The sequence below is a fragment of the Oenanthe melanoleuca genome, chromosome 1 (assembly GCF_029582105.1).
Source record: "Oenanthe melanoleuca isolate GR-GAL-2019-014 chromosome 1, OMel1.0, whole genome shotgun sequence".
Taxonomy (NCBI): Eukaryota; Metazoa; Chordata; class Aves; order Passeriformes; family Muscicapidae; genus Oenanthe; species Oenanthe melanoleuca.
Window position 1 is genome coordinate 77,139,628 of NC_079333.1, and position 14,292 is coordinate 77,153,919.

Here is a 14,292-nt window from a genome sequence, read left to right on the forward strand (position 1 = left end):
CATCAGTGGCAGTGACATCAAGAGGAAGTTGGAAACAGTCATGAAAAGAGGAAAATAGATCATTAGAAGAAAAAGATAGTGTTGGGCATAGAAAAAAACCCAGTACAATGTTTAATTAAACCTAGGCTACAGATCTAGTCAAGATACATCTTCAGAAATTAAAAAGAGAGGAAAACTGTTTGGATATCTGCATTTCACAGCTGACATTTTATTCCAGCTAAAATTAAAGTAAACAAAACAACAACAACAACAATCAAATAAATCTCTTGCATTACTGTTTTGCATTATAGGTTCTGAATAACAGAGGTCCCAGAGAACTCAAATGGAAGAGTACCACTGTATTTTACCACAGCCCTGAGTTGGGGTTGTGATTGCTTAATGTAGATCATCTAATACTGTGAACTGCATTAAAGATATCTTGGGACAGGCATTTAAGGAGAAGTTTGTGTAATAACATTTGTCACTGCATTCTGGAATATTAACAAAGAGGTGTATTTTGAGTTATTATGCTGTAGTTCTGTCATGAGATGTAAATCATTTGAAGTTTCAGTTCATATAAATCTTCTCCAAAACCTCTAAGGGTTTCTCTGTTCCTCCCATACTCCTCCCAGTTCAATTCCATTCTTGATTACCCTCCAAAACCTATTCATTTATGCTGATTGTTAAATATCCCTTCCCCATTTCACTAACTACATCATTATCAGCCTTACTGCAGCAGGACCATTTATATCTCCCTTTGCTGTGCTATCATATTACCATCCCTCCTCTCCTCTGACCACTGACCTTCACCTCCTCCAATGACTCTGATCTCTTTTCTACTGCCAAAAGTTCCTTCCCTGTTTATTGCTACCTGATGTAATTTTGATTGGATTTTACTGAACCTCTCCTAGGTGTCAGGTGAACTTGAAGATTTTCTGTTAGTGAATCTTTAAAAGTTTTTGAGTCCTACAGTGTACTTTGACTTGGAAACAGTGAGAAAACTTGAGGAATTTTCTATTTTTATACTATTTTGATAAGATTTAGAATAAAAAAATCTTGAGAGGGGAAAAGTACAGGAAAATAAGAGAAAAGTTCTAATGTAAAGAAGTGAAAGCAGGAGGACTTTTACTTAATTGACTTTTTTTTTTAAAAAAATATTTTTATCTCTTTTCTTTTTCCATGTTCTCTCAATTTTTCTCACACATTCTTTTCCCTACTATAGAAAGTCTGGATGAAGTGTTGTATCATCATTTAGTAGGTCATGAGGTTGGGAATCCAGATCCTATCAGGTTGCAAGTATACTGAATTACTCCCAGAAGTGAACAACACAGATTTTCTTATGCAGTTACAGCAAAGGGGTTTGGGGACATCTCTGTGGGATGTAATCATAATTTTATCTTCCAAATAACTATCTTTGAAAGTTAAGGGTGATTTTTTTAGGAACAAAAATATAGAATAATTTTTTTCCGCTTCCATCTCTCTGTCTCTGGGCAGAACACAGGGGAACAACTGACATTTTTCTATACATGGGGCAGTATGGAGTCACAGGATGTGCAACAGACTGGCATGTCTAAGCAGGGTGCTTCTACCCTCTAGCTCTCAAGGATGGAGTGGGAACTGGATGGTGCAGAAAAACATAGGAAGCAGAAGAATGGAAATGAAAGAGCTTTGCTTACTCCTTTCAACTGAATAGGCATTTGAAACAATTTTGCTTTATATTTTTATTCTCCTACCAGTGCATGAAAGTCCCTTTAACTCCTCTGTTCTGCTTAAATCAAGAAGCCAGGCAAAGGTCACCTGTTTTATGGACTGTATCACTCTTAGGGGGCAGACCTCTTAGGTAAAAAAAAAAAAAGATTGAAAGCTAACAGGTGAAAATAATCAAGATTTAAATCCTCTCTTAATGTGGTAAATTCTGTGGGTCAAGGTAAGGCAGCTCTGAAATGGGCAGACGTGGAAGCTCACATTTCCCCAGGGTGTGACTAATGCAACTCTAAAACAACACACATGATCCCAAAGTATTAGAGCACTCATAAAAGAACAGTCCTCTGAGTATATGAATATTGTGTGAAGTGTGTGTCTGCTTTATGGGATGTTGTTTCTTAGTCAGACTGCCTCAGTGTGGAATATCCTGGTGCTAATGCACCCCTCTCTTTCCTTTGCTTTGCTTTGCAATGCAAATTTACTAATGTTAGTGGATTGTCCCCTAGCATTTTTAGATCTATGGGACAATATTTTTATTCAGCTGTTTTTTCCCTGGAAATAATGCAAAAGACTATCTGAGTGCTCCTTATTTAAGCCTATCTCAGAGCTGACACAATGCAGCAATGTACTGCACAATAAATAAATTTGTGACAGGAACATGTGGTACTTTTCTGTCTCTAGATAGGTGGACACTGGTTAATTGACATGATATTTCACAAGAACCTGTAATTACCAGCCAGATTTACTTCTGACCCATGGACTGATGTCTCAGGTTTTCCTTTCAGGTATACCTTTGAATTAAATGGAGTTAGCAGTGTGTGCATTAAATTCAAACAGCAGTCCTTCACGTTTGAACTAAAAGAGAAAGCACAGGTTGGTGGGAATTTTGTGTATCAAGGAAATTAAAAAAAAAAAAGAAATAGAAAAAAACAAAGCCTGGCCTTGCTGTATAAAATTCCACTTCAAAAAAGAAAACCCAGAAAGTGAGTAGTTTGTTACAATCAAGCGGAAAGTCAACAGAGACTCTTGAACTTTTCCTGTTTTTGTTGTGTCTAATGTCCAGCAATTGCTTGAGACTAATAGTCAGTTTCTCAGGGTTACATTAATACTTCAAAGAATTTGACCAAGCCACAACTGAAAAATGGATTTTCCTTTTGAAAGTGTTGATGGCAAGTTTGATTAAAACCTTTTATTCCTCACAAACAACTTCTGCAGTTAAATAAGCCTTTATTTTAGACTTGTTTAATTTGTTAAAGTCTCATCTTACCTGTTTGCTTAATAAAACCATTTCTTTGCAAACGTTTGATAGAAAAGAGAGTCTGAGATGCTTAAGGGCAAGTAAACATCCCTAGCATGAAAACCTCTGCATCTTCTCCAGAATGAACTATTATTTTGACCTGAACATTTACAAGATGTTTAAAGGAAGACAGGATCATTCTTGTCTATAACATTTTTGTAGACCTACAAGTTCTGGAGATTATTTGTGCACAATGAATGTAAGATGATTCACTTCTCCTAGCATATTATCTTCTCTGGGCAAGGTTGGGGTTTTAGACCTGTCTCTGGACTTCCCTGTGCATACTCTAACTTCTTACTGCCTTAATATGTAAATATAAGACTCCAGTACTTCTCAAAGCATTTAGTTCTGCCTGCAGGGAAATTTTTGCACTTGAAATGTGAACTATAATATAAATTATTTTGAAAAAAGCTTCTGAAATTAAATAGCACAGTTCTAAAGCATTTCATTTCTTATAGTTTGTACTTTTCCAAAAACATGGGGAGAAAGAAAAAGGAAAGGAAAGGAAAGGAAAGGAAAGGAAAGGAAAGGAAAGGAAAGGAAAGGAAAGGAAAGGAAAGGAAAGGAAAGGAAAGGAAAGGAAAGGAAAGGAAAGGAAAGGAAAGGAAAGGAAAGGAAAGGAAAGGAAAGGAAAGGAAAGGAAAGGAAAGGAAAGGAAAGGAAAGGAAAGGAAAGGAAAGGAAAGGAAAGGAAAGGAAAGGAAAGGAGAAAAAAGAAAAAAGAAAAGATATATTTAACCTGTAACTTACTGGGTGCCTGAATAACATCGTGTTACCACGAGGAACAAAACAGCAGGAGAGTGCAAAGCAGTGACTATGGTGATGGGAGGTGAGGACTATTTTATTCTGTGGAAATCCTGGCTGAAAATGACAGCTGAATTACAGTGTAGCTTTATTCTGGTTTGAATATTGGCTGTCCTCCCACAGTCACTGTAAATCTGGTATAATAAAACTCTGTATCAGCATATGCTAGCTAATTTAACAGAAGTGTGTGCATAAATCCTGATCTAGGTAAACTAAAACAATATGTGACCTGGCAATGCACAGGCCTGATAGAGGTGGTTCTGCAGCTTCAGACTTTCCTTTTAATCATTGTCCTCAGAGATCAGGAGTTTCAACCACACATTGGCAGTGGTTTCTCTGTCCCTCTCCATGCACTGAGCAGTGGATGAGCTGAGCATCCTGCCTACAGTTTTGTCTTCAATCCCATGCTATTGCTCTAGAGCCCCCTTCATCCATTAACTTCTTAATGACAAGTGATACAGAGACTTAATACCGAGCACAAATATTGAAGTTCAGTTTTTCTTATGCATATATTTGTCACAAAATCATTCCTTTGGAAGAACATTTGGATTTAATCCCTAAAGTATCACTGCAAAACTTTTTTATACTACCATAGTATATAGCTGGCTTAATTTCAAATGCCAATTCCATTTTAAGATGTTGTCAAGCTAATTCTTTGAGTAAGTTACAGTGAGTAAAGGAGAACTATAAAATCCAAATCTAAATATACATGTAATAATAGAGCTGTCAGAATGATTGGTTTATGAAAGCAAGCAGTTTTCCTGACATTCCTAGACATACCATTCACTTTGTTTAGAGTTTTCTTTCTCATTCTTGTGTCGTTACATGATTTCTGCAATGCTGAGAAAAAAGACCTGGTATTTTTCTGAAGAACAAGCACTTCAAACCTCCCATACCTTATAAAATGAACATAAATATAGGTCTGGTGGCAAATAGCTTTGGGGTATTTAAATCATATTTGCTGCTTAAATTTAAATACATTCTAGCAATCTAGCACTCTGCTGAACTCACGATAGAAAATACCTCTGTCTGAATATGCCTTATTCCCAATATTGTGAACAATCACTTTGCTGTTTCTTACAATTTTACTTTCAGCATATTGCTCTACTTTGATTTCCTCCTATTTTTCATCGTGACATACACACATACTAATGGTTGTTAATATCCTTTCTAGAAACTGATTCCTGGTTACGTTGCTCTTCAGGTAATAGCTAGGGGTAGGCAGGCATGGGATCATAAAAATACAATCTTTAATCTTAAGGACTTCCTGTTCAGGAAGGACTAAGTGCAGACCAAATGGCACCAAGCAAACAATGTGACCTGCTCTGACTTTTAATGTGAATAAACAAGTCTGATTAAGAGTTATTCACTGCTAGATATTCTCAGCAGCTCTGAAAGAAAAATAGTAGCTCTGCTAATACTAAAATTTCACTTGTTTTCAATAGAATCAAATAAGCTCTGTTCACTGGAGAGCAGGAGTGTTGAATTTCCTCTCCTTGGTCAAAGGAACAAGTAATACCTTCCCAGTCCCTACCACTGGCACCTCATGCTCTCTCTGACACTTACAGATGCACAAGCAGCACCACTTTTCTCTCAGCGTCTATTATTAGCTGTGCTCACAGAGCCAGAAAACTACTGTAACCATCTGGGGAAGACCCTCCTTGGGAAGCTCCTCCTCCAGAAGTGGCATTTGAAGAGCTGGATCTTTAAACTTCAAGCCAATTTTTTTTTCTTTTTTTCTTTTTTTCCTTTTTTTTTTTTTTTTTTTTTTTGGCCACTGAACTTTGCCTCATATAATGCTGTGTGTTTTGTTTGGAAATCAGCTGGAGACATTAGGTCTCGTTCCTGATGCTCTGTTGAGGTGATGAGCACCTGTTTTTTTGCCAAGGGAAAGCTGTTCTGGGCAGCATGAGAAGAAACCTCTACTTTTTGCCCTGAATAATGCATAGGTTGCCTTAATTTCTGCTAACAAAAAGTACGAATTCCTGCTGTATGATTATAGTATTTTAAGAGGTTTTTTTTTAAATCTGGGTTTTCAAATGAAGCAGTAAAATGTGGACAAACCTTTATCACAATACAGATTACATGCCTCACTGAGCAATTAAGGACAGGTAGAATATTTAAAAATAATTTGGTCCCATAATTTAATTTTATAGAACTATCTTTCTAGCCAACTGCTGGTTAACCCATCAGTTAAGAACTTAATTTGCACAGCATTTAGCTAAAATATTCAAATACAGTGTTTTTATTCACACTGTCTTTTATTCAGAATAAATAATAAAACTTCTTTTCCCTTTTTAGCTCAAGTCTCTCATGACAATGTGACATATCTTGGAAATATAGTGAAACTATATTTTTTACATAGATTATTAAGACCTGTTCTACCCCCTGCTCCCCCTTTTTTATTGTAAATTACAGGGTTGCATGTAAGTTCAAAGAATTTCTGACATTCCTCTGTGCAAGGGTTGTGCTAGTGTTATTGCTTAGCTATCTTGCAATATTTCAGACAACAAAATAAGCAGGAAGGCAGTTGCTTTTCTGCCTGCTATGGATTTTGTTCAAAAATAAAATCAACTTGTTTTCAACAGGAAAAAGAAAATCTCAGCAAACAAACCCACCTAAGAAACTAAAAAAGTCAAGTCCTCAGAACCAAAGCTGGATAGAAGATTTTAAGGTTGCTACAATACATGTCAATTTGCAGACATACTGCAGGTATGCTTTTGGTCATTCAAGGCTGCACACACACTTCTCAAAGTAGGGCTGGATTCATAGTTGCTTTGAATTCCCTTGGTTTTTAAGGGATTAAATGGAACCTAGGCCTCCACAAAAATATTTTCCCAAATCTCCCTGCTCTCAACCACTTGTAAAGAATGGAGCACTATATTTTGTAAAAAAAAAAAAAAAAAAAAAAAAAATTTTTAGTTAATTTGAAAGGCCTAAACTCTCAGGTTCATAGGTACCATACTTTTAATGGTAATAGACATAGTTTCAGGGACTTAAATACAATCTGAGGTTTTACGTTTCATGGATTTAAAATATTCTCAGGTTTGCTAGGTACTTTCAAATCTGATTAGTATCTCAGGGAAGTGGAAGGATGTTAGGAGAAAAAAGGATGAAAAGTGCTTAACTTAGCTTTCAAAATTAGGCTCCCACCACTGTTATTTGAGCTGCCTTTTTTTTTTTTTTCTCCTGTGTTTCGTGTTAGACAAAACCAGCTTCTTTTAAAAATAGACTGTCCTTGTTCAAGTGTTCCTTCATAACTGAAAGTAGCTTCCTCTCAATTTGGGAAAGCCAAGACAACACATAGGACAAAAGAGTTATGCTGTGTGTTTTCTTATTTGGTTGGTTTTTGTGAGTTTTTGTTTGTTTGTTTTAAATTTTTATTCCATTCTTACAAATAGCTTGCTGTAAACAAGAGGTAACTTGTAATGCACAGGTATTCACAGGGCACAGTAGATTTGGCCAAACTTAACAAGATGCAAGGCAGTTTTAAGACTTTGAAATTAACTCAGTGGATGAGTTTTATTCCACATAAACAGAAGAAATCTTTCCCATGCAAACCACTGTCCTGATGCTTTAGAGAAACAGGAAGCAATTTTCACAGCTCATTCACACAACCAATGAAATGTGAAATAGGTTCCATGGTTAGGTGACAATCCTGGATGTTCCCTCTATCTCTGGGTAAGGCAATCTTATTTCCAGGGCATTAGGGTAAGGAGATAAACAGAGAGGAAAAAGTATTTATTAAGACCAATGTTGCTGTCTGAATAATAGAGAGAAAATGAAGGATTACTCACAAGTCTATATTCTTATTTACATCTAAAAAGTGTTACTGAACTGCTGTACTGCTGAACAAACAAACAAAAAACAATTGTTTTGTTTCATTCAGAATCTGAGCAAGTAATTTGATGTAAAATCAGTAGACACAGATATAGCATTGAAGATTATAGCAGTTATCACCTTCTGTATAGGAGAGATTATCAGAAGACTGTAAAACTTCATGTGAAAACAGAGGCTGTTATTAGTGCTGCTACAACATATAAATAAGGTAGAAAAACACAACTCTTCTTATCAGAATTTCATTGATTTAAATGAGGCAATACAAACCATACAAATGCACAGAACAATCACAGGATGAAAGCTAATTAAATTTTTAAAATTGTTCCCCCCACCCTCCACCCTTGTAGTCAGTTTGATTGACGCTTAATAGTTAAGCCAGTCCATTTGTTCCTTAAGAGTGAAGTTCCCACAGCAAAAAAACCCACAACACAATAGTCTGTGCTGGAGCCTTGTGGGCAAGTGCAGCTAGCATGGAGTAGCTCTGATGAGTCTATTGAAAAAGCAGCTGTTTCTGCCTTCACTTCTGACCTGGTAGTGCACTCCAGTTATAGCTGTGCTCAACACCCTTTCACTCCTTACTCAGAGCTGCTTGTCATTCAGCAGGACAGAAACAAAATCTTTGCATTGGTTTTAAACTACTGCATGAAGCAGATGCAGCAATTACCTTTAAAAGCAAGAGCTAGATGGACCCTGAATGGTGGCCAGTTTTTATTATTGCTGTCTGTCCAGGGAGCACTTTTATTGCTAGCAGTCAGTGTTAGATCTTCAATAGCAGTTGATCATTTTTGCTTCAGGCTTTTGTGTGTCCATATGGCCGTGTGTGGAGAGTGCAAAGATGTGTTGGGTTTGTGTGGCAAGGCTTTGGTAGTGGGGGGGCTGCAGGGTGGCTACTGTGATGTCTAATGGAGCTAATGCCAGCCAGCCCCAGGATGGACCTGCCTCTGGCCAGGTCCAAGCCCATCAGTGATGGCTGCAGTTCCTCTGGAGAAAAAGATTTAACAAGGGGAAAAAACTGCCACAGCAGTTTTGGATAAAGAAGTGAGAATATGTGAGAGGGACAACTCTGCAGACACCAAGGCCACTAAAGAAGTAGAAGTAGCTGCTCCAGGTGCTGGAGCTGAGATTCCTCTGCAGCCCCTGGTGAAGACCATGGAGAGGCAGCTCTGGCCCTGCAGCCCATGGAGGTTCACAGCAGAGCACATACTCAGCCTGTGGAGTGTGTCAGAGCAGGTGGAAGCCCAGAGGAAGCTGTGATCCATCCCATGGGAAGCCTGTGGTGCAGCAGACTCCAGGCAGGAAGAGAGGAGCCTGCACTGGAGCAGGTTTGCTGTCAGGAATCATGACCCTCAGGTTGGCCACACTGGAGCAGCCTGTTCCTAAAGGACTGCACACTGTGGTGTGGACACACACAGGAGGTCATAAGGAGCTGCTGTCCATGGGAAGAACCCATGCTGGAGAAGTTTGTGGAGAAGTGCTTTCTATGGGATGGACCTCACTTTGGAGCAGGAGAACAGTGTGAGGAGTCCTACCCCAAGGAGAAAGGAGTGGCAGAGATGAGGTGTGATGAGCTGGCCAAAGTCCCCATTCTCTGTCCCCCTGTGCTGCTGGAGGGAAGGAGGTAGAGAAAATCAGGAGTGAAATTGAGCCTGGGAAGAAGGGAGTGATAGGGGGGGTTTGGTAGGTACCTGCTCTCCAGCCAAGCTCAACCCTTAAAAATGAACAAACTTTGCTACTGAATAAATAGCTTTTTTCTTGCCTTTTAATTCTACATTGTGGTCCATTGTGTGCATACTGCAAAATGAGAAAACAATGTGATTAATCCATAAATGGCAGCCAAACTGAAGGAGCCTGGATAGAATACTACATCTCTGGACAAGAAATTACTATCATGGCCTATTATATATATAAATATATAATTATAAAAAGCCTGTAGAGTTGCTGACACAGATGGCTTGGGAAATAATGTATAGTTACCAAGGTATAAAAGGATCCCAAAGAGTTACACAAAGGGTGGTACAATTTTTTCACTTGTTAAATTTGTACGTACAATTGTTAGAGCTCAGAATGATAGGGTTATAAAAGTAGGACAGGTATTAACAAGTGTACTACCTTTTTCCTTTAGCAATACAGCTATTACAGGCTTTTAGGTAGTCAACTATTCACTGAAGATACAGCATACTCTAAGTGATGATTTCTTTTGGAAGATTTCATAGGTAAAAAATTGCCATGTTCATGACCCATATTCATGATTCAAACTTTTTGACTGTTAGTTTTTCAAGTGACAATAAGCACCTAAGGACTAAAATATTCAGGACTACTGATTTTAAATACAGAATAAATTTGGTGGTAATTATGACTGATTTAATTGGATTAATTTAAGTGAGATTTCTCAGGTGCAAAAGGGCTGTGTGTGTTGTACTATAATTAGCTTTGTCAATGCTCATTATTAAGAAATATGATATCTCTTTATAATTTAATTGAAAAGTTTTGGAGGGGTTTATAGAATTTTTATGTAAAAGATAGTTGCTTTGCTTTGGAGTATTATGAAAGGCTTACCTGCTAAAATGATGTGAGTGATGTTTTCATCATTTTTACAGTTCTCTAGAAATTTCCAGGAACAAAAATCCAAACCAAAGCCCTAAAATGTACTGTTTATTTTATTTTGTGACTCATCTTATAAACTGCAACTTATAAAATACCTACTGCAAAGAACTGGTAATCCCAATTTTATTGTTGTCCTTCTTTACCCTTAGATGCAGTCTAAAATAAAATGACATATGCTATAAAGGTGAGCAGTCAAGAGCAACTCAATCTTAATGACCTATGTATCAGTGTTGAAACAATAATGACAAATGGCTATTTATGGAAACACATTATCTTGCAAACCAGCCATAGGTATAGCATTATCTTGAGTTACCTGTGACTGTGGAATAGATCTCTTTATAAAGAGAAAACCATCTTTTTCTTTTAGAAAATAGTAGTTTTGAGAACGAACTTCTCAGAAAATAATTTACTAGGAAACAGATGGCGTCTCCCCAGTTATGTACTGAATCTTTGTGTATATTACTTAAATTACAGGTAGTTTTTCTCTTTCAGAAATGTTGCTGCTTGAATTGAAATATTCAGACCACTCCAGTATGGAGAAACAATAGTGTAAAAAGGAACTGAGAGCAAGCTGTGGTGACTCAGAGATTGCAAAGCTGTTGGAGGGAAAGAATCTTGTGGGGTATTCTTTCCCATGCAGAGGTGTAACATGCACTTGTGACTGAATCAAGGTATCTTTACAAATAGCACAGTTTCCAAATGTTAGAGTACAGTAGTTGGTTTTGCAGTGTAGTGAAAGACAAAAAATTTGATTGTGGTCCACATATTGCACATATTTAAAGAACCAGAGATACCAGTCTGTGTTCTTCACCAGTGCTGTCCAAATTCCAACTGGACATAGGATTTTAGAAAAATGAACTTTTTTTTTTTTAAAAAATACATTAATTATATTTGTTACAGTGATGATTAGTAGGCATTGCTTACTAAGAGGCATAACTTTAATCTGCATTAAATAAACATTAAATCTGTAGTGCTAAAATTTGCTGTAGTAGAGTCACTGAAAGCATATGTGAAGAGCAAGGGAAGATTAATGGCTTGTTGCTAAATTATTCTTTTGAAATTCTGAGAGTTAGATTGATAAACATTTTTCCCCTATAAATTACACCCAATTTCCAAAATTTTGCATTTTTTCAGGAGGTGATGCCAAGAAGTAATCTTTCCCTAGTTTATTTGGTTTCATGTGTAACTTACTACATTATGGAATGAAAGACACTATCCGGGCTCTGAGTTTAAATAGCTACTTCTGCAAGTAGATACAAACTTGTATTTTAATTAACCCATTATGAAATTAAGAAGTAGAAATTACTGATAGAAACATGATTTTCAGAAAATCAGGATCCTGCTGTTTGGCTGAGGAATAAGGGAATAATAAGAGAGAAATGTTTTCTTTATAAAGAAGCTGTATTATTTTAACTAGCTAGATGTCTGGTCTGTGGGGTTTTTTGTATTGTAATAATGTCTGTCAGCTCAAGCAACTTCCAGTTGTGTGAGAACAGCTCAAAACAATTAGTTATACAGTGTTCCTGCCTTGAAAGTCTGTACATCTAGATAAGCAAGTAAGTTTAAAAAATACAAATACCAGGCATCTGGAATTTTCAATTATTAAAGTACAGGCTCTGGAAATGATAAGAAAATGAAATTCTCAAGGTTATTTTGAAAGCTAATAAGTCAGGTTGTTCTCAATGGTGTATTAATTTCTCTGTAACTTGCAGCTCTACCTCTTTCCTCTCAGAAATTACATTGGCAAGATGACCCTTTCCTCTCCTGTGGAGCTTGACTGACAGGCTGCTGCCAAGGAGGGAAAATGATTTTCAAAGTCTGACCTAAGTAAAACCATTTCTTGCACTCTCACTGGACTTTTGTTGCTTCAGGTGTTACAGGAAAAACAAATCAACTCAACTCCTCTGGTTCTTAATAAGAGCATTATTAAGATCCCCAAGCATAGCTGATACTACCCTTCCAAACAAACTGAGGAACTCCATTCATTTATTGATGCGCTCTCCATGAAGGGATTATGTTTCACTTTGTTTGAAGGACCTGAGAGCCCTTATTATTTTTGTTTGCAGAAACACTGTGGTGCACATGAAAGGGACACAGAGGAAAAAAACCTTTTTTTTTTTTTTTTTCCTGTTGGGGGGAGAATGGCTGGCAGTTGATTGCCTCTTTTTTTTTTTTTTTTTCTTTTCCATTTGAAAAAGCTTCTTGGATGATTGATTTCTGATTTAGATTACCACATCCTCCCTGTTGTTCCCAGCTCTGTTTACTGAAATTTTCTATCTGCCTTGCTCAGCTGACATTCAGGATATTGATAAGGTTAAAGATAATGACTGAGTTGATTTAGAGGCCAGGTAGAACTCTGAGTCTATCATATTTTGATATAGTCTTTCCTTTCTGTCATCCGGTAAAGACAAATACTTATTTGGAATCACAAAAAAACCCCAAAAAGAATAAAAAGGAAAAAAAAAATTCACCCTCTCTCTTTTATATTTCCTTTCCCTGTAGCTTTCATAAGTAAGTCCTTGTACAACAGTGCTTTCCATGGAAAACAAATGTAGCACTTGATGGGAAGAATGTGGATTTTTATGAGGCATCTCATACATGTGGCACAAAACCCACAAGACAGCCATCATATTTGTCTTTGCAAGCAAATATGCAGTTCCTGGGGTTCTCTGGCACATGCTCTTCCACCATCCAAATACCAAGTGAAATCTGTGGGGAAGGGTGAGAAAAGGCTTACAGGAGGTTTATGGGATCTAAGAGGCTGCAGCAATTAATCAGATTGGGTCCACTGTGCTTTCAGTGAGCCTGGTTGACTTACTAAGCCTGAAAAATTGTCCTTTCCATGTCTCTGCATGCCTGTAACCTGATTTTTCATCCAATTTTGAAAGCAACTGAATGGAATATTTATGGCCTATTCCCTTTATCTGCACTGAAGAATTGAAAAATCCAAATTAAGGGCTCAATTTATTTGGGGTTGTCAGAAAACCATTATAATAAGGAGAATGCTTTTCACACTAGTACTACTGAAGTGCAGTAGTTAGACTCATCTTTCTTATATCTAATTTTAACTGTGCTGCTTTCCTTTGTTCTGTCTTATTTCTCAGCGTGAGTCAGCCCTGGACAAACAGTTAATGACAGCTGAGCAGGATTTAATGTAACTGGAGAGCGACATGTGTAGCACAAGAAATTATAACCTTTGCACTGTTCCACCTCTGTGTCTGGCATGAAGAGGGATTTACATTTTTGCTGCATGTCAGCAAAAGCTACGGTCTGCTGACAACTGGGGAGGGCTAGGATGCTCCTGCATCCTGGTCCTATGTCCCCTTCAAAGGCACCCACTAGTTACATCCAGCTGTGGATTCCTCCGTGGATTCTTTCATGCTCACTTTCTTTATGGCATAAATTATCTCTGCATGCAAACCAATTTGCAAGCATGGACTTGCACAGTAAAGCATATCCTTTCAGCTGGTAAGCAGAGGAAATAGTGATTATATCAGTTGTGCTAGATCCCTTGAAAAAGTGAGGCGAGGTGCAAGATTTTCAAGCTCTGCCACATACTTCTAGTGACAAGACCAGAAAAGAACAGGTTTCATTTCACAGGAAAATGCAATAATTTGATACATCTTCTAAGACTTAACTGAAAAATAAAACCACCTTTTGGGTTTTGTGTATACCACTTCATTTGTAGTGCAAAATATAAACTATTGAAATATTACTCAATTTACTAATCCTCCAGGCCTGATTTTTCCTATTATTTCTGTGCCTTCTAATGATATCAGTTTCATAGGTTATCATAGCTTTCTTCTGGATTTACAGTGTGTAATATAGTATAGGGTCATGACTTTTGCTGTAAAGAGTACATTTGCATTTAAAGGAAGTCTTTACAGACAGTTATTAAGCTAAAGGTTATAGAGGAAAAAATACAGTGTCTGTTGCTTCAGCTATAATAGGACCACAGCAAAGTGGAAGACAAAAGATATTTTTAGGCTCTGTACTGTTTGCTTTCTTCCTGTGTCATGATTCCTGCTACTCAGACCTGATGTTTTAGACTATGTGACAAAGAAT